The sequence below is a fragment of the Neovison vison genome, chromosome 8 (assembly GCF_020171115.1).
Source record: "Neovison vison isolate M4711 chromosome 8, ASM_NN_V1, whole genome shotgun sequence".
In the NCBI taxonomy this organism is placed as follows: domain Eukaryota; kingdom Metazoa; phylum Chordata; class Mammalia; order Carnivora; family Mustelidae; genus Neogale; species Neogale vison.
The window spans coordinates 98,727,118-98,754,722 of record NC_058098.1 but is presented as its reverse complement, the minus strand read 5'-3'; the positions used below and the strand labels follow the sequence as shown (position 1 = coordinate 98,754,722).

At 42.0% G+C, this 27,605-nt stretch overlaps 1 long non-coding RNA gene across 1 annotated transcript; it reads left to right on the top strand.

Annotated features, from left to right (window-relative positions):
* Positions 1-14,855: 14,855 nt before the first annotated feature.
* Positions 14,856-26,985, top strand: LOC122915739. The gene is made up of 3 exons (XR_006386086.1): positions 14,856-14,886; positions 25,581-25,699; positions 26,964-26,985. It is a non-coding gene; the product is annotated as an uncharacterized LOC122915739 (long non-coding RNA).
* The last annotated feature ends 620 nt before the right edge of the window (positions 26,986-27,605 follow it).

Below are 27,605 nucleotides of genomic sequence, written 5' to 3'. Positions count from 1 at the left end.
TGAATTGCACTAAGAATTGCTATCTTTCCCAGAGCTGGAATGTCACGGCCTTCAAGCTGGCTGTGATTATGCGTATCCCTACCCATGTTCCTATCCCAGTTTCCATTCCAGAGGACAAGTTACCGGTGGTGCTATCCAGAAAGAAGAGAGATTTTGGTATCACAGCCGCCGTTGTGACAGCATTGGCTGTATCTACAGCAGCTGCCACGGCAGCAGCAGTCTCGCTTGCTGCAACTATACCCACTGTGGAAGCTGTGAACACCCTTGCAGAAGGAATGGCGGCTGCCCTTCAAACACAGACTCAGACCAATGCAAGCAGGAATCCTGATAGTCAACCAGAGAGTGGATTTGGTTCAAGAACAAGTGGACATATTGGAGGCTCTATTGGGACTGGGATGTATAGCACCTTTCCCGGCAATTTGTGTAACTCCCATAGCCTATACTAATATGAGTGACTTACAGAATGTCTCCTGACAGCTCTCCCAATACTTGCAGGGGAATTGGTCCGCACAGTTCCAAAACAATACTCAGCACTTGCTACTAGGCATAACAAGGATAAATAACACCAGAGTTGAGCTTGCAACCCTTCCAGAGATAATCAAAACATTGCAAGATGTGTTAACCTTTAGGAAACAATGGGCTAGCATAATTGGTCTGATGACAATCCTCGTAGTGGGCTTGATTCTACTAGTAAGGAAACTGCAAATTTGGAGGCGACAGCAACCTAGGCAACAGCAAGCCATGGTGCAGGCCTTGTTAGCCATCGAGGCTGGAACATCCCTCCAAGTGTGGCTAAGTATGCTGGATCGGTAGTCAACAATGGGTTAAGATTGGTGGGGGAAATATACCAACCTAAGACAGGACGCAGATCATTGATATCTGCCATCTGATGACGGGTAAGGATATCCCCCGCCATTGACAACCTAAGACAGGCACGATCCCTGCCATAAAAGAAAAAAGGGGAAGATGTCGGAGGCAGGCCCCTGGCCAGGGCGGCCTCCGCCATTAAAAGATGGCGCCTGGCTAGTTGCCAGGTTAGGATTGCCTTGTGAGGCTAAGCGGGACGCCCAAAGAGGAAGTAAACAGCATTGGTTGCTAGCAAAGTTGTTCGTTTAGGTGCACAGCCTGATTCGCTCCCTCCTGTACCCTGCTCGCTGATTGGTCATGCAAACGTATATAAGTGTGTAGACTTGCAGAAATAAAGAGAGAGAAGATACATCTGAACTGGACTTCTTGTCATCCTTGTGGGTTGAGGGCGATACATTTCTATACATCAATAATGAAGCAGCAGAAAAAGAAATCAAGGAATCATTCCCATTTACAATTGCACCAAAATCATAAGATATCTAGGAATAAACCTAACAAAAGAGGTAAAAGATCTGTACTCTGCAAACTATAGGACACTTACAAAAGAAACTGAAGACACATAGAAATAGAAAAAACATTCCATACTCATGGATTGAAAGAACAAACATTGTTAAAATGTCTATACTAACCTAAACAATCTACACATTTAGTGCAATCCCTATCAAAATACCACCAGAGCTGGAACAAACAATCCTAAGATTGGCATGGAAACACCAATGACCCTGAATAGTCAAAGCAATCACAAAAAAGAAGAACAAAACTGGGAGGCATCACAATTACGGATTTCAAGCTATATTTCAAAGCTGTATTCATCAAGTCAGCATGGTACATGCACTAAAAGGACACATAGACCAATGGAACAGAATAGAAAATCCAGAAATGGACCTTCAACTCTATGGTCAAGTGATCTTCTACAAAGGAGCAAAAAATATTCAATGGAAAAAAGAACAATCTCTTCAAAAAATGGCATTTGGAAAACTGGACAGCAATCTGAAGAAGAATGAAACTGAACCACTTTCTTACGCATACACAAAAATAAATTCAAAATGGATGAAAGACCCAATGTGAAACAGGAATCCATCAAAATCTTAGAGGAGAACCTGCGCAGCAACCTCTTTGACCTTGGCCATAGCAACTTCTTACTCAACATCTACAAAGGCAAGGGAAACAAAAGCAAACATGAACTATTGGATCTTCATTAAGATAAAAAGCTTCCGCACAGTGAAGGAAAAAATCATCAAAACACAAAAAGGCAGCCTACAGAATGGGAGAAGATATTGCAAATGACATATCTGATGAAGGGTTAGGATCCAAAATCTATAAAGAACTTACCAAACTCAACACCCAAAAAACAAATAATTTGGTTAAGAAATGGGTAAAAGACATGAATAGACAATTTTCCAAAGAAGACATCCAGATGGCTAACAGAAACATGAAAACATGCTCAATATCACTTGGCATCAAGGAAATACAAATCAGAACCACAGAGAGATAGTACTGCAGACCTGTCAGAATGGCTACAATTAACATTACAAGAAACAACAGACGTTCGAGAGATGCAGAGAAAAGGGTAGCCTCTTACACTGTTGGTGGGAAAGCAAACGGGTGCAGCCACTCTGGAAAACAGCATGGAGGTTCCTCTAAAAGTTAAAAATAGAACTACCCTATGGCCCGGCAATTGCACTATTAGGTATTTATCCAAAAGGCAGGAAAATAATAATGTGAAGGGGTACATGCACCCTGATATTTACAGCAGGATTATCAACAAACACCAAACTATAGAGAGAGCCTAAATGTCCCTCAACTGATGAATGAATGAATGAAGAAGTGATGTATACACACACACACACACACACACACACACACAGGGATATTACTCAGCCATCAAAAAGAATGGAATCTTGCTATTTGCAAGGACATGGATGGAGCTAGAGTATATAATGCTAAGTGAAATAAGTCAGAGAAGGACAAAAGTGGTATGGTTTTACTCGTGTGGAATTTAGGAAACAAAATGGATTAACATATGGGAGTGGGGAAAAGAAAAGAGAGGGAAACAAACTGTAAGAGACTCTTAAAGATAGAGAGCAAACTCAGGGTTGATGTAGGGAAGTGTGACGGACCATGGGTAAGATGGGTAGTGGGTATAAAGGAGGGCACTTGTTAAGATGAGCAGTGGGTGTTGTATCTGAGTGATGAATCACTGAATTCTACTCTTGAAACCATTATTGCATTGTATGTTAACTCACTAGAATTTAAATTAAAAATTTGGGGAGAAAACCCAAATGATTTCTAGAGACAGTAGAAAAACCATGGCTAGTTTAAACTTTGACTTGTACTGAATAGGAAATTAGCTTCATGTTGCAGTAACCTCACATACACTATCAGGTTATCCTGAGACCATGGAATAGACCAAATTCAAGTTCTCAAATCACAATCTTCATTAAATCAATTGAAACACACAATGAGAAAGAAGGAAGGGAAAAATAGGGGGTAAGTTAACAGACTTTGGAGAGCCTGCAGGTGGAGGAGAAAGACCACATTACCTGAATCTTGGGATTTACAATGTCTCTATGGTTCTGATCCTCTCCGCATGCCTCCATGGATGGTGTAGTTATGAGGACAAAAGCTAGAGTTCCAGTAAGAGCCCTACAGATGGAAGTAGCTCTGGCCAATGACACATACTTGCTCTATCAAAAACAAACAAACAAACAAACAAAAAACTCAGGGGAGGGGCGCCTGGGTGGCTCAGTGGGTTAAGCTGCTGCCTTCAGCTCAGGTCATGATCTCAGGGTCCTGGGATGGAGTCCCACATCGGGCTCTCTGCTCAGCGGGGACCCTGCTTCCCTCTCTCTCTCTGCCTGCCTCTCCATCTACTTGTGATTTCTCTCTGTCAAATAAATAAATAAAATCTTTAAAAAAAAAAAAAAAAGAAAAAGAAAAACTCAGGGGAAATACTTTGGGTCAACAGTTAAGCTTGCCAGTTTAGCCAGGCAAAGAGTTAACTAAATTGTCTTATTTGTGTTTCTTGGGCAGAAGACACATAGAGTCAGAATATGAGTCTCCAATGGGCAGGTGAACTTAGGCCTCATGTATATTAAGCCCTCACACATATTTAGTGCCTCACAAATCTCATGCATATTTCATGTACAACAATCATTTAGTGTCCAGGTGCCTTATGACTATTAGGCATCTTTTGCTTCTTCCAACTCTTCCTAAGTATGTTTAGCACACACATGTTCTACTTATTAACCACTTGCCTATACTTAACAGAACTTAAACTATTTCTGTTATTAAAGATGAGTCTTGCAAAATTTCATCTTCAATAACATAAATGAATATTCTTTAAAAGCAAATGAATTTTATGTCATTACTACTTGATTGCCTACTTACATAGAAGATAAATTTTAAACTAGAAATACATGCAATATTTGGGGGCGTTTAAGCTTTCCTCTCCCTGCCTTCTCCACTATCTTTGGAAATGGGAGCAAATTGAGAAAATTTACAAAGAAAGCTACCTGGTTTTTTACATTTGAACTGTAGTTCACAGAATGTTAATGAACACTGCAGAGCAGGTGTTTAGTAAACCAATTATTGTTCTCCACAGCCTTCTTTTCTGCCCTTTTACTTTCTCTGAGTTCTCTTGTGTCTCCTATCTTGGGCTACTGCCCATGCTGTTTACTTATTGGGTTGTTTTCTTCCAGAATGGAGAAATGAAAGCACTCATAAAAGAAGAAGGTGAGGAGCCCCTGAGCTGTTTTCTGTTATTGTTTTGGAGGTGATGAGCCAAGGTCCCCTGAGAGTCTACGGGTTCTGAAACAGGCTTCAGCTGGATTTCCTGCAAGGGAGGAATGGGTGCCATATCTGAATAGAAGGGCACATAAAGATGGGAAATGAGAGCCCTGAGGCTTCAGTGACAAATATTACCTATAAAACTGACCCACGGGCTAATCTGCAGCATTTGTGAATGGGTGAATGATCTCATTAAATTGTAGGTAAGATCACTTCTCATCTTAAGGGCTCTTCAGTGATTGCCTGTCTGAGTGATGGAGTCCTGACCCCTTTAAAAACACTGCTGCTCTTCTCTCTTCTGAGCTCACTTTGCCTTTGCAATGACTCTGCCTGGCAGAACCCTCTCCATCTCTTTAGAGGGCTGCAGGCCCCTCCCAAATACCCCTAAAGGTTCACACTGCTGAGATTATGGCCATGCTGTTCCCTCTGCCTAGAATCCTTCTCTCTGTCTCTTTGTCCCTCTTCTGCCCGAAGGATTCTCTGCTCTCCATCACTGCTCGGCTGAGCAAGTGTCACAGCTTTTAGAGCTTGCCTTAGTAAGTTGGAAGGTATCTTTTTCCATAATGCAGATTGTCTCTGAAGGCAGGAACTATGGCCTAACTTATCTCTGAGTCTCCAGACCTATGACCAGTTCCCTGCATATGGTAATTGAATTAATCAATTGAATTGACCTATTAATTAATACAGGTTGCTGTAATTAACCCTACTCCATGTCCTGGCAAGGGCTGCTACATCCCAAGACACATTCCTCATTGATGGATACTAATTTACTAGGCTTGAACTGATGAGTAATTTTGCTTCCCAGAGTAGAAAGCAAAAAAAAGGCTCAACTCCTGACATTTCCTTGGCTGGTGATGTAGTAGAATATTATGTCAAAGTCTAAGAAATTGAATTGCACTCAACCATGGTGGGTGACATGCACAATTAAAGATGTTTATAATTAGCATTTGTGAACACAATTTAAGATTAAGTGGTTATTAAGAGGATACTCATGAGGTTTGAGGTTTCCTTTTCCTGGCTAATAACCCCACCTTTTTTAAATTCTAGAAATCAATTATCCATGATTGGGAAACAATGTAGGAAAATTATACATTTTTATAATCTGTTTTCCTTAATGAAAACAAAGCAAGGATGGGAGAGAAAAAGGCAAACCTCATCTGATTCATGGCTTATCACTTCTAAGAGATAAATACTACCTGTAATCAAATGGACAACAGAATTTTTTTTTTTTTAATTTGAGGATGGAAAAAAATTGCCTCAATCCAGTGAATGGTGGCATTTCAAAATGGAAAATGGGGAGTTTTCTATTGATAACTTTATCTGTGAAACTTGATTCTAGAAAGAGGTTTCTTCTACAAAGGAAAACTCTGATAAAAGAGTTCAACATTCAGTGGGATGGGTCATAGTAACCAAGAGGAAGGATCTGCAATTTGGTGACTTATTTTAGGATTCTGAAGGTTTGTCTGTCCCTGTCCTACACAGCACTGAGGTTCAGAAAGGTGTTCATCCCCACCCTACGTCATGGTCAACAGCAATTCTACAATCCTACCATTAAGCTTTCATGAGATGTCAAATATCAAACTCTTCTAGAAGGGGACCACCCTTGTGATTGATATCTTAAAGTCAATCTCAAAAACTCAAGCCTAACTAAAATGGTTGTTTTAGTAGTTGGTGAGGATTTGATGAGCCTAAAGCATAGCTTATGTCATCATGTATTCCTCTAGTGATTGAGCAGGTGAGTCTGCATTTATGTATTTGAGTTTCATGCTGGTTTAGCCTCTCTACAAATGCTATTATATGACAGATAACACAACAACTTTTAAAAATCATTTGCTTTGCAATCTATCAGACTGATGTCTGCATACTGACTTTGTCTTTTAGTAGCTAAAGGAAATTACAAGCTCAACACTATCTTCAATAAGATAATATTTGAGTAGAACACTTGGGTCCTAATAAACCTTCAATATATGCTTCTTGCTTTTTACTATTGCAAAAAAATGTCTTCATCTTTTTGGCAATCTTCAAAGGTCAGGTTTCAAGCACAGGGCCAAATGATCAATATTTCTGCTGTTCTAGTCATGACTTCTCAAGTCTGACAAGATGTAGGAGGGATGACTGGCCTCCAGCTCTAGTCTTTTGCTGTCTGGTGACCTCCTGCACCCTCTGCTCTGGATGTCAGGGGCTGCCACACCAAAGGACTGCCATTTAGGTTGTGGATCCCCATTACTTGTGAACGGCTCAGAGAGCAGACTGTACAGACAATTCTGGTTATACATTCTGAGAAAATCAGGAATGCCTCCAGGAGCATCCCTTGAAAATAATCATCTTGGTCTTTGTAGCAGCCCTGGTTGCTTTTGCCTCGATTACATGAGCAATAAATATCCATTAAAAATAATTGGAAAATACAAAAAAAAAGCATAAAAAGCTGAAAAGGAGGTCAGCTAAGTCTCAGCAGAACCTCACTTTTTAATTAGGTCACAGACTTGGTCATTTCAGGAGCTAGAGGACACACAGCCTGGGAAAACTGATAACAGTAAACCAGGAAGCACTCATGCTAGTGTGGGGGACACCACAGGTTCTCTGGGTTCTCTGGCATTAGAAACGGTGTGATAAAAGATGCAAAAGTACAGACACATACATGCGGTAGAGAAGCAGATAGTGGCTGGAACAGGGGAGCACAGGAAGACGGCCCAAGAATGAGTTTCCATGAGTTGCAAGTTACTCAGCTTTCATCAGTGGAGTCCCTGCTCCAGACTCTTGGTCCCTCAGCTGCACAGAGCACGAATGCCAGCCCCACTTTGCTCCTGCCCATGGAGAGCACTGCTACCCAGCTACTCAGCACAGCTGTGGAAGGCAGGTCGGCAAGAAGGCAGAAGTCTACCTCTCCGGCACTAGTCCTGGCCCAGCCTTGTTTCTGACACCAGCTGCCCACTTTACACCCTACACGTTGTGAAATCATTGATTCTTGCCCTCCTTGGAGATATTCTGACTCCCAGGGAGATGGGAACTGGGATGCTTGTGCTCAACCTGAAAAGTCCTGAGAAATAACCGGTGAAAATGTGAGTCTGAGTGCAGCCAGGAGACTTGGGTGATGTTCCTGACTACTCAGTCACAGGTTAGCTCTGTGACCTCAGGCGAGGCTCTCTGCCTCCACTGGTTCCAATGGGGTTAATACCTGTCCGGCCTCTTTCTTCAGCTGAACATTTTGAAAATAAAATGAGATAATATGTAGATTTGAGACCAATAGGGGATTAAGATGTACTCTTAAAAATTTTTCTTCCTTTTCAATTTCACTGGGGAATGAATCAGACAGTCTGAATGATTTTTTGGGAACAGAGAAGATTTCCGGGAGGAAAAAGCTCATTTCAAACAGAAGCCTACACTTCTCAGAACTAAACACAAGAGGGCACCAAAAGCCCATGCCAAGGAGTCTGAAGGCTTAGGGATTTCCATTTTGATTTTAAAGCTTCGATTTCTGTGCCACTCTTCTTAAACTGATGTTCTCCTTGTAGGGGTTAAGATAGAACAGCTTATCACTGGATTGTCAGCTTGACTCCTGGTTCAATTCTGACCTTGTGCAATAATTCTTTTTTTTTTTTTTTTAAGATTTTATTTATTTATTTGACAGAGATCACAAGTAGGCAGAGAGGCAGGCAGAGAGAGAGGAGGAAGAAGGCTCCCTGCCAAGCAGAGAGCCCGATGTGGGGCTCAATCCCAGGACTCTGGGATCATGACCTGAGCCGAAGGCAGAGGCTTTAGCCCACTGAGCCACCCAGGCGCCCCTTGTGCAATAATTCTTATAAGCGGGCTTTGCCTTTTCTAAAGACTCTTTTATCTCTCTAGTTCTGGAACCAAAATCTGAATCTCTGTCCTGATAATTAACACATCTTAATACTTGATTGAACAAGGCCTGGTGATCTATGCAGGTCAGGGGAAGGAGAATAAGGATCGAAGATCTAGAATCAGGACTTATGCGGGGTAGGTCATCAGTAAAAGACAGAATAACCACAGTGCTAAAGAATGGTCTGGTTTGGCAGAGTATAGGGAAGTACAGAGTATAGGGAAGACCTTCATTCCAGTTGGAGAGACCAAGACACAGCAGCAAATGGCCCCAGAAACCCTGGATGGGGGTAGGAGCAAAGTGGAGCTAGGCTCAAAGTCGAGCCGATTCTACAGTAAGAAGAATGTGCTGCTATCAGTTCTATTTACCGACGGGAGCTGGAATGCATTTGGTGGCGTCAGGTTATAACGTAACAGTGTGGCCACCTCTGGCTGGTCAGAACACCCAGCAGGTAAGTGGCAAACGCTCAGTCTTAGCAGGATTCTGGGTCTAGACAAGTTGTCAGAGTAGAGAAGCAGGCCTGAGCTCTCAGAACCAGAGACCATCAAGATCTGCTGGACCTTGGGTTATCTGAACCCTGGGATATAGAAGCTGACCCGAGCTAAGAGACTGTTTAGGCCGGTGCCTGCGAACTATGGCCTGTAAACGCAGCCTTCTTCATTTCCTTATGCCTTGTCGGTGGCTGTTCTTTTTGCTACCAAGGCAGAGTCCAGCAGTTGCCACAGGAACTGCATGGTCTACAAAGTCTAAAATACTAATATTTGGCCCTTTTCACAGAAAGTGAGCTGATTCCTGGTCTAGCCTAGCCCCTCCATTTTAGGGTGAGAAGACAGCTTGCCAGAGACATGAAGGGGCCAAGCCAGAGGTAAATAGAGATGAGAGTAAATTTCAAGTCAGCTGAGTGCTAAAGACATTTTATCTCCCATATGGATTTGGATGCTAAATTTCATAATTTTCCAAGACAAGAAGCTGTCTTCCCTCCAAAGTTGCTGGATTTGAGCCAGTGCATGTGTGGGGGGGTGTTTACACACCCATGTGATTTATCACTCTTCTAACCCCTTTCCTGGGGTACCTCCAGATTCACTTTTCTTATCACAAAGGTGACTCTGTCAGGCAGGTATTAGTCTCAAATACCTCCAAGCTGGGAGATAAGGAATGATTTCTCCTTCAAGGAGACCCAGTAGAACTATATTCTTCAAAGGAAGAAGATGGAGGTAGAGACAAAACCTTGGGCTAGGTCAGAGGATGCAGTGAGGAAAAAAGGGGAATTGCACACTGCTCCCGAGGGACTTCTGGCAGCTAATTTTACTATGATGCCTGTCTAAGCTCATATACCTGATCTCCTGTCTCTTAATTACCTAAGAAAGCAACAGCAGGGCAAAGAATTCAGATTAAGTACAGTGACATTTGCTCTCTCCACTTTGGACAGAATGCTGGCAGGGACCGGCACACAGGGCTGAAGGTGACAGCATCATTGTTACCCAACAGAAGGACCTGGTCAGGAATGAAGGAGATGGTTTTCCTGATTTTTCTTCTTGGGCCTCTAATTTCCTCTCACACACGCATATTTTCTTTTAATCTAATGATAAATCTTTGTTTTACATTTACTAATGATTTTATTGACATATCAGAGATGGTTCCATGAGAGTTACAGCCCACATTTGGCTCAGAAGGAGGCAGGGTTTCTAACACCGAAATCAGCTTAGCCACTCATATTCTTTGAGGTTGTGTCTGGTGTCCAGAACATGACCGCTCCAAACCTGCATCTTCAAACAGACTTTGGGTGACCACTAGAGGTGATTCTGAGATGGGGCTCCTGAAGAGGATGGGTTCACTACTTCTTAGAAACCCTCCCAAAGTTAAGATGTTTTGATTATTTCGTTTCATAGCAATTTAATGCAACTTGTCCCCTGCCCCCCAAACAGTGAAGGATATAGGATGTAAGAACTCAAAATGATTAAATCACCAAACTCTGAACCTCAGCACTCCCTTCAGTGGAGCTCAGAGCCACCATTCACGAAATGCCTTCCTATGGCAGGCAAAGAGTTTCACATAGTCGATTTGCTAGTCAAATTGAATACACCAAATGTGCCTGTTTAACTATCTGTTTGCCTTTTTTCTCTCTATTAAAATATTCGAAGGAGAGCCGAATTTGTCTCTATTCCAACTCCCTACTACTTACAGTTGAAGACTAAGGAATGGATAAAAGAGAAAATCAGTATTATAAGAGTGTATTTTCAAATATGAATAAATTCCTTATAGTTCCAAAAATACTATATTCTTCTTTTTTTTTTTTGAAAAAGAAATGCCCACACCTACCTACTGATGTGTGATAGGAACAAAACTGTTAGATGCTGGTATAATTCATTAAATTGAGATTGTTTGATCTTATCCACTTATACCCTCCATGACAGTTAAGCTTTTTTATTACTCTTATAATTATCATTATTTACTATCTTTTTTTAAAAAGATTTATTTATTTGACAGAGAGATCACAAGTAGGCAGAGAGACAGGCAGAGAGAGAGAGAGAGGGAAGCAGGCTCCCTGCTTAGCAGAGAGCCCAAGGCGGGACTCCATCTCAGGACCCTGAGATCATGACCTGAGCCGAAGGCATTGGCTTAACCCACTGAACCACCCAGGCGCCCCACTATCTTTTTTTTTTTTTAAAGCTTTTTTTTTGACAGACAGAGATCACAATAGAGAGGCAGGCAGAGAGAGGTGGGGAGAAGCAGGCTCCCCGCCGAGCAGAGAGCCAGATGTGGGGCTCGATCCCAGGACCCTTGAAATCATGACCTGAGCTAAAGGCAGAGGCTTTAGCCCACTGAGCCACCCAGGTGCCCCCATTATTTACTATCTTAAAGGCTTGATTAATCAAACTCTATCAGTCCCTAGCTTTTATAGAGTAGAAAAGAGCACAGGATTGGGAGCCAAACAGATCTGGTTTCAAACCAGGAGGTGGGAGTGGAGTGGGGAGAGAAGCATTGGTTTGGAACAGAGGAGACAGTGAGCAGGAAATGCACTGGGTGCCACAGCAGCTGAGAAGGATGAGTGGGAACCTAGAACTGCTCTGCAACAGGCGATTGGCCTCCCCTAGCAGGGGTCTAGGGCGCCCTCTGCTGGAAATACACATCCATACAGCCTTTGGAGAACCTGAAGTGGCTGGATTGGGGCCAAAGCCTCCCGCAGGGGCGCAGGGTTCCAGCTATCCAGAATGCAGTGCCGCCTTGGGAAAAGTGGGGTTGGGGTTCAGGTTATGAGGAAGGCTTTGCCGGGGTGGACACAAACCAAGCACATAGGTGCTTGCTTTCTCATAGGGGCCAAGGCAGCAGCCTGTCTGTAAATCACTCGGTGGGAGGTGGGGGGTGGGGTGGGGGTTCCTATGGAGACATCTATGCTAAGGGGAATGTTTGGACTCCCGAAGAAGCACCTGGGGATAGTCTCCCTTAGGTTTGGCCATATAGAATCACAATCTCAGTTTTGTTCATAAATAAGGGGAAATTAATAGTAAGGGCTCATAGGTTTTGTTAGAGGGTGTACTGGAAACAGGTTAAAATCATGACTATAGGCATAAAATGAAACTGTCAAATATTTTATTTAACACATTATTAAGTGAGAGAACCAGGGAAATAAGAAGTTTAAAGAAATCAAAGAGGAAAACTGTTGGTAGATTAAGAATACTGAAATGAATCTGCAAATAGTTGCAAAGTTGATATATTCACAAGTGATTGAGGCAAGAGGTTAATCCCAACAGGATATTTTGGCATGTCTATAGACAATAATTATTTACATTATTATCAGTTATCTAAAACTTCACACAGTTGTAAAATAGCTCCAAAGACAAAGGAGGGACAGAACCTTCTCAGAATCAGATTCAGAATGAGAACCGGAGGGGATATGCTCCTGTTTTTTCATTAAAATTTTTATCAAAATTTTCCCTGGGGTGGGTTTTGAGGATTAAGTTCTTGCAGGTGGGTGTTTAGGATTTTGTAAGCTAAGGGAGACACTGATCAAAAGTGCTGGTGTTACACAAAGAAATGGAAAAACGTTTCATGCTCATGGACTGGAAGAACAAATATTGTGAAAATGTCTCTGCTACCTAAAGCAATCTACACATTTAATGCAATCCCTATCAAAATACCATCAATTTTTTTCAAAGAAGTGGAAAAAATAATCCTAAAATTTATATAGAACCAGAAAAGACCCCAAATAGCCAGAGGAATGTTGAGAAAGAAAACTAGAGTTGGTGGCATCACAATTCCAGACTTCAAGCACTATTACAAAGGTGTCATCATCAAGAGATTACGGTACTGGCACAAAAACAGACACACAGATCAATGAACGGAACAGAAAGCCCAGAAATGGACCCTTAACTCTATGGTCAACTAATCTTCAACAAATCAGGAAAGAATGTCCAATGGAAAAAAGACAGTCTCCTCAACAAATGGTGTTGGGAGAATTAGACAGCCACATGCAGAAGAATGAAACTGGACCATTTCCTTATACCACACACAAAAATAGACTCAAAATGGATGAAAGACCTCAATGTAAGACAAGAATCCATCAAAATTCTTGAGAACAGAGGCAGCAACCTCTGTGGCCTCAGCTGCAGCAACTTCTTCCTAGAAACGTCACCAAAGGCAAGGGAAGCAAGGGCGAAACTGAATTATTGGGTCTACATCAAGATCAAAAGCTTTTGCATAGCAAAGGAAACAGTCAACAAAACCAAAAGACAACTGACAGAATGGGAGAAGATATTTGCAAATGACATATCAGATAAAGGGCTAATATCCAAAATCTATAAAGAACTTACCAAACTCAACACCCGAAGAACAAATAATCCAATCAAGAAAAGGGCAGAGGGCAGGAACAGAAATTTCTGCAAAGAAGACATCCAGATGGCCAACAGACACATGAAAAAGTCCTCCACATCACTCGTCATCAGGGAGAAACAAGCCAAAAGCACAGTGAGGTACCACTTCACACCAGTCAGAATGGCTAAAATTAACGAGTCAGGAAATGACAGATAATGACGAGAATGCGGAGAAAGAGGAACCCTCCTGCACTGTTGGTGGGGATGCAAGCTGGTGCAGCCGCTCTGGAAAACAGCGTGGAGTTTCTCAAAATGTTGAGAATAGAGCTACCCTATGACCCAGCAACTGCACTACTGGGTATTTATCCTAAAAATACAATTGTAGTGACCCAAAGGGGCACATGCACCTGAATGTTTATAGCAGCAATGTCCACAATAGCCAAACTATGGAAAGAACCTAGATGTCCATCAACAGATGAATGGATAAAGAAGATGTGGTGTATATACACAATGGAACATTGTGCCATCAAAAGAAATGAAATCTTGCCATTTGCAATGATGTGGATGGAACTAGAGGGTATTATGCTGAGTGAAATGGAAGTTGATCAGAGAAAGAAAATTATCATATGATCTCTCTGATATGAGGAATTTTAAAGGCAGGGCAGGGGGGGTTGTTGGGGGTAGGGAATAAAATAATGAAACAAGATGGGATCGGGAGGGAGATAAACCCTAAGAAACTCTTAATCTCAAAGCAAACAGGGCTGCTGGGAGTGGGGGATAGGGAGAAAGTGATTGGGTTATGGCCATTGGGGAGGGTAAAAGCTATGGTAAGTGCTCTGAAATGTGTAAGCCTCATGATTCACAGACCTGTACCCCTGGGGCAAATAATACATTATATGTTAATAAAAATAATTTTTAAAAAAGGCTGGTGTTTTTGCATAGAACTGGAAGTGGGCCCGAACGCCCCCTAGTGTTGGAGGGAGAAGCTCAAAGAAGTATGTTTGGGCAGTAAGCTATAATAATGACTAATACAGGCTAAATACTTATCAAGTCTTAGGTGCTGTAGTAAACTTTATGAGAAGTTTATGCAAATGGAAACTTTATTTCCATTTTATCTTCCTATTCACTTTATGAAGTAGGAGTTATTATCATACCAATTAAGTACAGGTGAGAAAACTGATCTCCTGGGGTGGAATGTGGGCGGAAGGTCAGAGCAATAAGTGAGTGGGTATCTTAGGGGTCAGGGGTGTGGTACGGTATTTTCAAACGGCCTCTTGGATGGGGTCAGCGAGCGATTTGGGGAATAACAGTGACGGCTGGGGCCTGTAAATGAGAGTACCAGGAGGGCCCAACGAAGGCACTCCGAGGCGCCGGTCTTAGAGGTGGACGGCTCTCTGAGCGCGGGCGAGAGCACCTGGGCAGCGCGGGGAGGGAAGGCAGGCTTGAGGGTCCTCAAAAGCTGTTAAACTGGACAGGAGAAGATACGTCATCGGTGAAACGATGACGAAGGACGCACCACAATCCCATCTTTCTAAGGAGAGAGACTGAGGGCGTCTGGGCCTTTCAGGAAAAGAACAGGTTAGAGTCCTTGCCGGGTTTTGAGTAGAAAACGGGAGATGGAGAAGCTGGCGGAAGCGGGGACGGGGGGCACTGGGGAAGAATCCAAGGGCGCCCGAAGTCTAACCACAGTGCGACAGTCGGGGCGGTGGTGGAAGAGGACAGCACGAACCCCGGAACGTGGAACCCTTCATCCCTCGGGTCTCGCCCTCTGCCACCGGCCCCGCCGCCCCCCCACAGCCTTCCGCCCAGGAAAGGAGGTCTCTAGCCCAGGTTTCTGCAGTCGCGGGAACGGGGCGGGGGACCTGCACCGGGACGAGGGCGCGGTACTCCACCGGGACGTCCTGGACGGCTTACAAGGCTAGGGGCAGTGAGAGCGGGTGTCGGGCAGACCGGGGATACTAGAACCCACGAGAGGGGGGTCTTCAGGGCTGCCAGGCGCGGGAAAGGGCGTGGGAGGGTCTCCGCACCGGTGCGCTCGCGCTCCTGGGCAGAAATTTGGACCCGCCAGCCCGGAGCCCCGCGTAACCTGGTGCAGGGCCGCTTCGGGAGGGAGGCGGGGATAGCCCTGGGGACTGGTCCTGGTTGTCTCCAGTGGCATCAGGCAGGGAGTGAGAGAGGTTCAAGGTGAGTCCCAGGTGGGGGAGGTGGGGAAAAGCAGTGTGCAGGAACTTGGGTCTCTCCAGGTAGGTGTTCTAGGAAGCCGAAAACAAAGGCTCTTGCGGAGGGCGGGGAGGAAGATCGAATGAGGAGTAGAAAAGCAGCAGCGTAGTGCTTTAAGGCTGACAGAGATGGAAACTTAAGGAACTAAGAATCCGTGAAGTGTTTAGAACCTTAGAAAACAAGGTCGTGGGACACCTGGGTGGCTCAGTGGGTTAAGCCTCTGCCTTCGGCTCAGGTCATAATCTCAGGGTCCTAGGATCTAGCCCCGCATCGGGCTCTCTGCTCAGCAGGGAGCCTGCTTCCTCCTCTCTCTGCCTGCCTCTCTGCCTACTTGTGATCTCTGTCTGTCAAATAAATAAATAAATAAATAAAATCTTAAAAAAAAAGAAAGAAAGAAAAAGAAAGAAAACAGGGTCGTTTTAGGGCACGCAGAGCTAGAGACGGGACCGCCGGATTGTAGGGTCCCCTCTGGTGGCCTTTTGGAAAAGTGCAGAAACATTTCCAATAGCTGCACATAAGAGGCAAAAACTTACAAAAAGAAGGAATGAAGGACGGCCAGTGAAACAGGAAAATTGATATAGAGTGAGAGAGATGGAGACTCACTAAACTAAATTGTGAGCATTAACCTATTGACTTTTTCAAATTGAAATAACTTTTGGGCAAATAGCATGTAGTACATGAGGGGCAGTTTTCAGCTCCGGGCTCGTGCTACAGGTAACATACATCCTCTCCCTAGCACAGCTTGAGAAACAAGTTTCTCCTCGAGTGAGTCACGGTTTGCAAGGACTCAGTCCTGGAGGAAGAAGAGGTGGGTCCATTTCCTCATTTCTGGTGCTAATCCAATAGTTTTCTTATCCTTTCTGTTCACTCTGTCTCACTGAAGCCATTTGAGGAGCCGATGAAAATGACTTAAAGCCATGGGTTGTAGTATTTTCCTACTATTTCCCTCCTATTTTTCCCTGGACCCCTCAGGATTATAGGGTAGACTCTAAAGCTCAGTGTCACAAAAGAGAAAACAGAATTGTGGATTGCATCACTTTCTTATAGATATAAAGATCAACAGTGATACCCTGTGGACCAGACCCCTAATTCTTCTGAATTTTAGTCCATTGCCCTCACTGCAGAATCCAGAGGTTTAGAGATTCACTTTGCAAAAGTGAAGAAGTGATGTGCTGGGTCACTTGAGGTGTCAATCACACATACTCTCCCCGCCCCCCCTTCTCTTTTTCTTTTTCTGTACATTTCAAATAAGCAGTAATCTTTCTTTGACGCTTTTAGTGTCAGCTTAACATCTTAGCCCTTGTCATTTTAATTCTTTCAACTGAGATCATCTCAGTTATCTCTTAACTTCTAAAAACAACAAGACTCTGTTTTTCACGAATTAGGGGCTGAGTTTAAAAAATTAGTGAGGGAGATGGATGTGTAAACTAATTGCAGCAAAATGTGATAGATGAACCAGTCCAGGGATATACAAATAAAGTCAGGTATCTGGAAAGGGATAGCTTAATTTGTCTTGGAGGTATGACATGACCCCAGATACGCAGACACTTAACTGGATGTTACAGAGTAAATACAAGAGAATGAGGGTAAAATTTTGAAGCTGAGCATTTTCCAAGAAAGGGGATGGCACAGAAGAGTAAAAAAATATGTAGTTGGTACAAAGAAGGTGATGTATTTCATTAGAGCTAGAACTTGGAGGGTGGGAAGAGAGGGCAGGAATAAAAAATGGGAAAAATATATAAATCATATATAAATACTAGATATTTATGCTATATATATATACACACATACACAGACACACACAGACACACACAGACACACACACACACACACACTTATTATTCAGCTTTAAAAATAAAGAAGGAGGGGTGCTTGGGTGGCTTAGTCAGTTAAGCATCTGCCTTCGGCTCAGGTCATGATCCCAAAGTCCTGGGACTGAGTCCTGAGTCAAAATCCTTGCTCAGTAGGGAAATCTACTTCTCCCTTTCCTTCTATCTCTGCTCATGCTCTCTCTCTCTCTCTCACTCTCAAATAAATAAATAAAAATTTTAAATCAAAACAAAACAAAAAAATAAAGAAATAAATTCTGCTATTTTCAACCACATGGATGGACCTTCAGGGCATCCATCCACTTATCCACTTAGGTTATCCACCCATCGGCTTACGTTAAGTGAAATAAGCCTGATGCAGAAAGACAAATATTGTATTATGTCATTTATGTGTAGAATCTTAAAACATCAAACTCATAAAAACAAGGAGTAGAATGATTATTGCCAGGGGAGGTACAGAAAATGGAGAGATGTTGATCAAAAGGTACAAAGTTCAGTTATGTAGTTGAAGTTCTGGAGATATCATGTACAAGATGGTGATTATAGTCAATAAACACTGTATCATATACTGGAAATTTGCTTAAAGAGTTGATCTTAAGTGTTCTCACCACACAATTCAAAAATTGTAACTATGTGAGTTGATATATATGTTTATTAGCTTGACTCTAATCACTTCACAATCAAAACATGTCTTACATATTAAAATTATGCAATTTTTATTTTGTCAGCCTACCTCAATAAAGCTGGGAAAAGAAGAGGTAGAGCTGAAACAAGGAGACCTACCTCTAGCCCCACCTCATCCAGAGCTTGGATGTGCATCTTTCTTCCAATAATACTGACTTATTAAGAAAGTCATCTATTCCTGTGTCCTCAATACCTATGTTTATCTGCCTCAAAGTTACTCCTAAATTTACTGAACGCAATCTTGAAAGGGCCTTAAAAATCTCTTCCTTTTGAACCCTGCATTCATTGTCTGGTTCTAACTTTACGATACAGTCAGCAGAACTGGTCATAGTTGAAGCTCGAAGCTCCCTCCTCTAAGTAGCTCCTGTCATTCCCATGGTCCTATTTATTGCCTTTTTGTTTCTCAAAAAGTTCATTATTAACAGATTCCTCTTGACCCTTTTCCTCTACTCATTCCTTAGCTGTATTTGTCCCCTCAACGTCCTACCCTCAGCTTCTTGTCTTCTCGGGTAGCCCAGACTTTTTAAAAAATATTAAGTCTGCCAGTCCATAAACACAGGATGCCTATCCATTTATCTGCCTTTTTGAATTCCTTCCTCAGCGTTTTATAATTTTCAGCACACAAGTCTTTCATCTCTTTGGTTAAGTTTATTGCTAAGTACTTTTTTGTTGTTGTTATTGGGAATAAGATTGTTTTCTTAATTTTCTTTTCAGATAGTTCATTGTGCATAGAAATACAATTGTTACTGTATGTCAATTTTGTATCCTGCAACTTTAATGAACCTGTTTATTCTCATAGCTGTAGTTGTTGTTGTTGTTGTTGAATCCTTATAGTCTTCTACATATATGATAATGTCATTTGCAAACAGAGATGATTTTACTTCTTCCTTTTTGATTTAGATTCCTTTTATTTATTTTTCATGTCTAATTGCTGTGGCTAAGACTTCTAGGACTGTGTGAAATAAAAGTGGTGACAGTGAGAATCCTTGCCTTATACTGTATCTTAACGGGACACTTTGGGCTTTTTTTTTTGCATTAATTATTATATCTGTGGGCTTTTCATATATGGGTTGAAGTTCCTACTATACCTATTTTGTTGAGAGCTCTAATCATGAATGGATGTTAAATTTTGTCCAATGCTTTTCCCATCTCTGCTGACATGATCATAGGTGTTTTTCTTTGTAATGTGGTCACAATGATACCAAAGCCAGATGAAGACATTACAAGAAAAACAAAACAAACAAACAAACAAACCAAAAAACCTAAAGGCCAAATCCTTGATGAATACAGATGCAAAAATATTCAATAAGATTCTAGCAAATGTCTATGGCACATTAAAGGGTCATACACCATGACCAAGTGGGATTTATGCCTGGGATGCAAAAATGGTTCAACACATCTGAATCAATCAGTATGATAGACCACATCAACAAAATGATAGCTTTACTTTTTACATTGAAGAGCTGATAAGAAAGAATTAGGAAAGGATAGAAAAGGGGATCAAATGGCTGTAGAAGGGGTACAATTCTAGAACAGAAGTTAAAGGGTGTATTCAGCCAGTTATAGGTGGGGTGTAATTGCTGATACACTTTAAGTATATGCAAACATAAGAAGAAGAAGGATTGAGGAAGATTTTATTTGGGAGCATTTGTTTTAATGTTATTGTCAAAATGCTACCTTTGGAACCACATTCTGATTTACATCTCTGTTTTCCCATATAGCAGCTGGATGATCTTGAGTAGTTAACCTTAAGGTACCTCTGTTTTCATCTTTAAAAGGGATTCTTAAGTTCCTACCACCTAGGACTGTTAGGAATGGTAAATGAATTAATATATGCAAATTAATTAAAATTGACCCTAGCCATATTATGCCTTCAATGTGTGTTGGTTGCCATTAGAAGCACTGTTGCTAAAATCAAAGACTAGGTCATCTGTTGAGAGTTACTGAAAGAAGTGAGGACTGGAAGGAAAAGGCAAAAATTTAAGAAGATGCCATTGAGAACAGAAGAGCAAACCCTCCAGGGATGACTGAAGAATTGTTAGATATAGCTGGAGATCCATCTGAACCTGCCCTCAGATACTTCGTGTTTCCTGGCCTCCTCCAGGGACCAGGGTCTTGGAGTCAGGTAAACTTTTTGCGATTAGAAGAGCCCTCCGAACCACTGCTTAAGCAATCAGCCACATGGCTGCTTAACTATTGCTTAGTCTGCAGGCCTAGGAGCCAAGAATGAGGTTGACAGCTTTCTATTTATTTTTAAATTCAATTTAGAAATAGATTGGTATATTTCTTTGGATAGAATATTAGAATTTACATGAAGATAAGAATGTTAATCTTGGACCATATGGCTAAAAAACAAGGTTTGGCACACTACTTGGGTTTCTAATGAATATTTCATTTTGTGTACTTTGTCAGATTTATGGACTATATATACATCTAGTTATATGAAATTAAAAAGAAAAGGGCAGCCACTATGAGTTAGAGAATTTCTGAAATATTTGTAAATTAAATTTACGACAGCAGTGTTTTGCAACGGTAGGCGATGATTGTGAAAATGGAAATCACCCTCTGGTTTCCATGTCTGTGTCACTAGGAATATGTGGGCACTGAGGAAAAGCAAGCAAAAAACTAGCAATGCTCAAATGACTAAATAGCAAGGGATAGTGAATTAATATTGTGAACAACTGGGAGTAATGAGTAACTGGAAATCAGCAGAAACAGTTGTAGAAAATTAATAGAATGAACTAAATGTTGTTCCATACCTAGATATATCCAAATATTTCACTGTAGGGAAGACTCAATACTACAATACCATCTCTTTATTTGATAGACTTCCAGATGTTATTTGAGAAATTCCCCATATACCCCCTTGTTGATAATAGAATTAGAGAAGAGTAATAACCAACTTGAAATTGGAAACAAAAATCTTGGAAGATATTTCTGCAGTTATGTAGTTTATTAGATTCTTTAGAGCTCTGTTGTCAAAACATTACTGGTGGAGAAATCAATTTGGTGGTTTGCAACCAGAATTTAAAAACATTCAAGTCTCAGAGTAATTAGAGCAAATGTTCTGTGATACTTTTGTTTCATGTTTGTGTCTGTATGTTTGCATAGTGTTCTGAAGTGAAACGAATGTCAAATTGTAGCTTTCAGATGATTGAAAAATAATAATTTAGAATATATTAGAGAGATGACACTTAGAAAAGATTATAAAGTATAACTGAAATTGAATTATTAGAAAATCATACGAATTAATTGATCTGCAAAATTATTATGTGATGATTGAGAAATTTCCAAAACAGACAAACATAGAAGAATTGAGATAGAGATCAAAATTGGGTTCTTCTTTTTCCAGATGGTAGGGTGAAGTTTAATACTGTTACTAGGTTGAATGAAAGTATAAGAACTACGTGTCTTTTAACCTTAAGGGTCAGAAGCCAAACTAAGACTCAGAAACTTAAAATATAGCAGGGGTTAAGGCAGAGCATAAAAATTTGGTCCAAATGGCCAGAGAGGCTATATATTGAGGCAAATGTTTATGCTGTTGCCTCTCCTTTTTCCTGTACTCTTAAAAAAAAAAAAAGATTTTATTTATTTATTTGACAGAGATCACAACTAGGCAGAGAGGAGAGGGAGAAGCAAGCCTCTCGCTGAGCAGAGAGCCTGATGTGGGACTCGATCCCAGGACCCTGCGACCATGACCTGAGCCGAAGGCAGAGGCCCAACAACTGAGCCGCCCAGGCGTCCTCCTGCACTCTTTTAAGTACAATTTTGTTTTACCTGATTACATAATATCTAATATGAGTAATTCAGGCTGCTCTTATTCAAATAAAAAAATGACAAGTAATATGTATCATATTTTTATCCTTGTGCTTTTTTTGTTGGGATCAGCTGATGGTCAATTTATGAGGAAATAATGGCATAAACTATGAGGCTTCAGTGATGTGCACTTATCAGAGTCCCCAATGCACTCCTCTTCTCTGTCTGTAACTCTTTCATGAAAGTTAGGATATAGTGTGAGAATTTTTTTAAATATAGTGTCTGTGTCCTTTTTTAGGCCACGAATTCCCTCAGAGAAGAGCCCAGTCATGTTTGTCTTTGAACTGATGGTACTTTGAATATTGCCAATTTCATCAAAGCAGGAAAGCAATACCCATTCGCTGGCCTGACAGCTGAATTAATCTAAAAATGGGAATGAAAAACAGCCAGAAAACACGCTGCAATCATAAGGAGGACCAAAAACTTAAAAAGTATCAAATGTGTGTGTTAATTAAAAACAGACACAACAAGGACTCTAATGTCTGATTATTTCACTGTTTTTCATGCCTTTGAATACCCGTTCTTTTCTTCCTCCTAAAAATGAACCAGTGAAGTTAATCAGTGAGGAAAACCAGTGTCTGATAAATAATGACCTATTCCTTGGAAAGGTGGTATCACCCAGTGGATTAGAGCATAGTCCCTCTGTTTCCAAAGACCATCTACATTCAGTAGTGGCATTTCTGCAACATCTGGGACCTCAAACAGGCTTGTGAAGTAAAGGGGCTATATTAGCTAACATAACTGGAAAGACTTATGACATAGGGTTACAGGAAATTTTCTTTGCAATTTCAGGTCTACCATTTCTCTATGCTTCTTAGCCAATTTCTCAGTCTTGTTTCTGTTATGGTTCAAAGTTTTGATGCAATTCTTTATCATACATGTGCATAGTGAAACGTCCAAGTAGGCAGAGTATACTAATGACTTGTGTTTCCCAACAGAAGTCCTAAAATTTATTTTGGTTCTACTTGTTTAGAATCCTTAAATCAGGGGTGCCTGGGTGGCACAGTTTGTTAAGCATCCAACTCCTGATTATGGTTCGGATCATGATCTCAGGATCATGAGATTGAACCCCATGTAGGGCTCCGTGCTCAAGGCAGAGTCTGCTTGACATCTTCTATCTCCCTTTCTTTCTGTCCCTTCCTCCACTCGTGTGGCTCTCTCTCTCTCTCTAAAATAAATAAATACAATTCTTAAAAAAAAAAAAAAAAAAAAAAAAGAATCCTTCTATCACATGATCACCTGTGAAGCATGCACAGGAATCCGAGGAAAGGATCAGGGGGATTGAGTTAGGCAAAGTTGAAGACTCTATCGTGGCAGTTGAGAATGGAATCAAATTCCCTCAACAGCATGGATCAGGCAGGGAATTCAGACTCTTGCCGCCTTCGTTTTCACTTGCCATTTATATGTTAAAGAAGTAACACCATTTGTCCTGTCATTTCTAACATTTTGGAGTTGGCTGACTGCATCTCCAAGGTGTTATTTAACAAACTCTGATTCCTTATGATTCCATCATGCTGATTTGAGAAGCAAGGAGGAGGGAGGAAACATATTATGGCTCAAGTGCCATAGACTCACACTGTTTGCACCACAATAGAGTAGATTTTTAAAATAAATATATATTATTTTTTTATGCTCTTAAGACACTTTCCAGAGACTTTAAATGTGTGTGTGTGTGTGTGTGTTTTAAGTTTTACCAGTTACTGCTGTTTTGTTGGAGACAAGACAAGCTGCCTTTGTGAAGTTGAACTCTGTATGATGATGGACTTATCTGGATTTGTTTACTGTCATTATTTTTTACGATGCGTACTTGTCCCAGTTTTATATGTGTTTTGCCTTATTTGGGGGCTTCTAAAAATAGTTCTTACTTGTTTTCTCTCAATTCGTTTGGAATTCAGATAGCATATTTCTATTTTAGTAGTTATCCTTGAAATTTTAGCTTATATGTTTAGCTTTAAAAAGTATAAAATGAAATAAGTTGTTCTCAACTGGAGAGGACTTTGTCCCTTAGGGGATATCTGGCAATGTCTGGAATCAGAGTATGTGCCCCTTGTAGTTGACGGACAGAGGTCAGGGATGCTCCCTCACATCCTATAACACACAGGACAAAGACTTGTCCACTTCTACCCCAGTGTTCTTACCACGCAGGCCTCTATTTACTATTACCATGTTTTGAGACTCTTCCCAGCCATGACGTCAGTACGGCCCCTCTTCTAGGCTTCAGTAGTCTTCCCTCTTTGCGAGAGGATTGCTTGGAACCACTAGTCATCCGTATCACCAGGCTGGATGTGTTCTTTTGTCCCTTTTAAGAGGCCATGCAAGAATGCTTCGTAAAAGGCAGCCCACTGCTTCTATCAGAGCGGCCGTTCACAAGGAAGAGATGCATACACTGTGTTGTCGTTTTGCAAATTTGACTTTTCCAATGAAGTTTCTGTTGGCTAATGGTCAGCCCTGTGAAATTCTTGAGGATCTCAGGGTAACTGATGCTGGTGTTTTCTGACAGAAGTCAGGTGGCTGAGATGGACCCGTTTTACTCTGTTACCTGCATGATTTGCTTGTCTTGCAGCCAAAATGTGAGTGCAGATTCTTTGAGATAAAACAACTTCCAATTTTTCTAGACACTGATGGATCAACTTTATAAAACACCAGTGTATAATAGCAAGAACAGGTGCTTGATCCTACCCCATTAGGGGCTCCTCTTGCCAAGAGATGGGTAGTCAACGCTGTCGTTAGGTGCCGTGCAGAGCTGTCAAGTGTAATCGCTCATCTTTGACTTCCTTTGTTTTGGGAACCCATTGCTGTCAGAGTTGGAATAAGTAATTTGAACACTTTAGTTACAGCCAGCAGAAATGGAATCAATACATGCCAGGATTAACCTCAGTGATTAATCCCAGAATCAATGAACCAAATGATTATCATTTCTGTCAGCTGAAGATTCTGGGATGCAAAACTGTGATTAAAGAGGTGGGTTAATTTTCCTCTGCTGCCTTGTGCAGCAGGCATGTCCGAGGCCACTGCTTCTCCCTGACTCCCCGCCCCCGCCCTTGCTTTGCAATTGCTTCAGTGATACCTTTAGCTGCAGCCAGTTCCTGTGTCACAGGATGCTCGGAAACCAAATCTGACAATGATGAGAGGCAAAGTCAACTTAGTTTGGGGTGCTAGATCTCCAAGAATAATGCCAAGCTAGTGAAATTTCTAACTTTTAAGTCAGAGTGATTATTCTGATTCTGTTATGCATAGGACCATGTCGTTTGCTGGTTTTCAAAAGAGAGCAGAGGAGGCTGAAGGAAGGCCTGGGCATGAAAGTGCTTAACTAGGGGCGCCTGAGTGGCTCAGTGGGTTAAATCCTCTGCCTTTGGCTCGGGTCATGATCTCAGGGTCCTGGGGTTAAGCCCCGCATTGGGCTCTCTGCTCAGCGGGGAGCCTGCTTCCCCCTCTCTCTGTCTGCCTGCCTCTCTGCCTACTTATGATCTGTCTGTCAAAAAAAAAAAATTAAAAGAAAAAAGTGCTTAACTAATGGCTCTGAGGATCAGTCTACACAGGGCAGGAGAGCCATCTCAGCGGTGGTCCTTCCCAGGAGAGACCCGAGGAAGAATGCACCCAATACCAGTCAGATTAAAGGATCAGTCTGTGCCAGACATAGTGCTCTGGGTTCTATGTGTCTTGTTTCATTTAAAGGTCACGGCAACTCTCGGGTAAAATGTTGTAAATATCCTCACTTTCCAGATAAAAAAACTAGGCATCAATCACTTAAGTAACCTGCCCAAGGACAGAGGTCTAATTGGAATACAGATCCAGCTGATTTTGGATTCTTGGGGCTCATTTGCTCAGTTGAGATCATCCAGGTAAGGACAAGGAGAGATGGCTCTTGTTAGGAGTTGCACTGTACTCCCCAAAATAGAGAAGTTGGAGTTCTAACTGCCAGTAATCCAGACCATGAATTTTTTTTTTTTTAAGATTTTATTTATTTATTTGACAGACAGAGATCATAAGCAGGCAGAGAAGCAGGCAGATAGAGAGGAAGGGAAGCAGGCCCCCTGCTGAGCAGAGAGCCCGATGCGGGGCTCGATCCCAGGACCCCGAGACCATGACCTGAGCCGAAGGCAGCGGCCCAACCCAGGCTCCCCCAGACCATGAATTTATTTGAAACTAGAGTCACAGCGGTTGTAACTGGTTAAGATGAGGTCACGCTGGAATAGTGTGGGCCTCTAATAGTATGGATGATGTCCTGTAAGAAAACAGCCATGTGAAGGGCGTCTGGGTGGCTCAGTGGGTTAAACCCTCTGCCTTTAGCTCAGGTCATGATCCCAGGGTCCTGGGATCGGGCCCTGCATCGGGCTCTCTGCTCAACAGGGAACCTGCTTCTTCCTCTCTCTTCGCCTGCCTCTCCGCCTACTTGTGATCTCTGTCTGTCAAAGAAATAAATAAAATATTAAAAAAAAAAGAAAGAAAGTAAGAAAGAAAGAAAAGAGCTATGTGAAACAGACACAGCAAGAATGCTGCATGAAGGGCGCCTGGGTGGCTCAGTGGGTTAAAGCCTCTGCCTTCAGCTCAGGTTATGATCCCAGGGTCCTGGGATTCAGCCCTGCATCAGGCTCCCTGTTTAGCAGAGAGCCTGATTCTCTCTCTCGCCCTCTGCCTGATGCTCTGCTTACTTATGCTCTCTCTCTCTGCCAAATAAATAAATAAAATCTTAAAAAAAAAATGCTGCGTGAAGACTGAGGATCGGAGGGGTGCATCTATAAGACAAAGAATGCCGAAGGTTGCTTACAAACCACTAAGTTGCAGAGAGAGCATGGCTCTGTCAACACCTTGATTTTAAACTCTGAGCCTTTTGAACTGTGAGACAATAAATGTTTGTGGTTTTATGCCACCCAGTTTGGCGTTATGTGACAGCAACCCTAAGAAACTCTGGGGTTAAGTGCATATGTATGTGTGTTTGTATTATTAGATTGTCAATTAAAGCAAGCAAGCCACACATAATCCCTAAAGCCTGCTCTGTACAGAGCACAATGTCAGGACTGATGGGAATGTCAGATATATGAGACTCGGTCTATGTGCTTGGCTAACATAATGCTTATGATTTATTTCACACTTACTATTTTCCAGGCAGTACGCAGGCAAGGACCCCATGCCATGAAATGAGCTATACCTCTGGAGTCCGATCTGCTCTGGTGTGAGGCCCTATTGTTTCTCAGCTTTTTAACCTTGGAGAAATGACTTGGCCTGTCTTTTGTTTCAATTCCTTACTGTAATATGGGGATGATGATGATAATAAAGAGGCTGTTGTGAGTCTTAGTTAAGCCATTTCATGTGACGTGCTTGGCACACAGCAAGCGTTCCATAGATAAGATGTATAATTATGTCACCTTTGTGCCTTTAATAACTGCAAGGTGGGGACTGTTAAGCCCCATTTTATGAAAGGGCTAAGTGGGATCCCCAGGAATGCAGAGATAGTAAGGAGGTGCAGAAGACAGATGGCAGAAGGGGGTGCAAACCCTGGGTGTGGTCCTCCACAGTCTAGGTGGTGTCCTGTCTACTGCACTGCCTCTTCAAACCAGAGAGTATGCAACCCAGTCTGGTAAATAAGAGGCTGGTACACGTAAGGAGATAGATGTGGGTACCAGGCAGTGGGCACAAGATGAGTCCAGCCAGCGGTTTGACCACCCAGTGAGAGTGTTCTCATCTTGTTGGGGCACTCAGGAGGCTCAGCCATGTGGGAAATGGGATTTCGGTACCACCAGCCTTTCT